Here is a 1,620-nt window from a genome sequence, read left to right on the forward strand (position 1 = left end):
CTTCCCCACCTGGCTCCCAATCTCTTGATGAACCAGGAAGGTGTTGATAATGAAGCAGTGGTAGAAAGCACTCCATGTAAAATAATCAAATACCAGCTGTCCCACTCATGGCCCCAGAACCCACATACTCAGATCTGAAACAAATGAAAAACAAGAAAGCAACTAATAAGGCGATAACCCGCGTCAGAAAGCACTGCCTTCATTCTGTTGAGCAGCTACTTAAGTTCTGATGGTTCTAATTCATTTGCCAGCATCTAATTCTAATCAGAGCAAAAGCTCTTAATCACAGCCCCGTCATAGAATCTTCTCCCTGCACCTATTAGGACTCATAAAGCGAATACCTGCATGCACTGGCTTCTGCAGAGAAAACTGAGTCATCAGCTCTCAAATCCCTCCTCTTCTCTGCACTTGACTTCCTAGTATGACTAAGTGCTCCACCCACCCACACCCTGTGGCTAGAGGCCATAAGTATCCTCTCTCCTGCAGTCAGCATACATATCCTGGGTCTGTGGTGTGCTGTTCGTTAACTATTCTTTTTTTTTTTTTTTTATGCTACTGAGATTTCATTTTATTTAAACATTTTTTTCATGTCAAACTAAAACAAGAATTAAGCAAAATCCATTTACCCCATCTACAATTCATAAAACATCTTACCAAAGGGAGTGTTACATGCATATCAATAAACAATGGCAGTTCAATCTAAAAACAGATACTCAGAAAAATAAATAAATAGTAAATAAATTTTATTCCACATTTTAAAAAAACAGATTTTGTGGCAATTTATAAATAAATTTCTACTGTAACACTAAAATGTTATTTTGAACCAGAAGAATATACCCCAAATTTCATTAACAAACACAAAGCAGCATGCTTTGTGTAAGGATACTTCATCTTAATGCATAATTTTGCTTTCTAAAAAGATGGCTGCTCCAATCAGGTGTACAACCACTTGGTTACAGCCAAGTTCTGTCTGCCTAAAGCGGTCCTTGTAGAGAAGCCACTGCTTTACTCGCTGCGGGGCAGAGTCCAGCAAACCAGCCTGGCCTCCGCCTCCATGTGGATCTGCCCAGTGGCTGCACAGCTCGCCGCAAGGGAGGAAGCCAACTCAGACCTGCACGCAGCACCAGCTCAGGCTCCGAAAACAGTGAGGCGGCCATGAAGGACAGCATCTACCGCTACTAAAAATTAACGACCTTGGGCATCTTTGTTTTGGGTTTCTGTGTTTGAGGTGCATCCACAACTTCTTCATAGCCCGCACTCATTCCCTCTGCCCAGCGGCCAACGGTGATCGTCCTATCCGAGCGCTGGCTTTCAGGGCAATCTTTCTTCAGATGTTCCACTGAGCCACAAAGTTTGCAGCCACCACCATCAGCATAAAGTCCCTTGGAGTTGTCAGGACAAGACCGGGACAGGTGCCCCATTTCCCCACAAACAAAGCACTTTGCAAAAGGAAATTCCCCAAGGGCTGGGTCCACCTTCACCCTGCACTTGGTTATTTCGTGCTCTGTGGAACCACAGCGGTAACAGATCCCGGTGCCCATGTCTTGGTTTTCAAGGGCAGCTGGGCAATCGGCAACCCCATGGCCAGGTTTTCTGCAATGGAAACACACCATGGCGTTT

At 44.5% G+C, this 1,620-nt stretch overlaps 1 pseudogene; it reads right to left on the reverse strand.

Moving 5' to 3' along the window:
• Positions 1-1,178: 1,178 nt before the first annotated feature.
• LOC101566228 overlaps positions 1,179-1,620 on the reverse strand; it is an 846-nt pseudogene continuing 404 nt past the window's right edge.

The sequence above is a fragment of the Octodon degus genome, unplaced genomic scaffold (assembly GCF_000260255.1).
Source record: "Octodon degus isolate 3935 unplaced genomic scaffold, OctDeg1.0 scaffold00011, whole genome shotgun sequence".
NCBI classification, from domain to species: Eukaryota; Metazoa; Chordata; class Mammalia; order Rodentia; family Octodontidae; genus Octodon; species Octodon degus.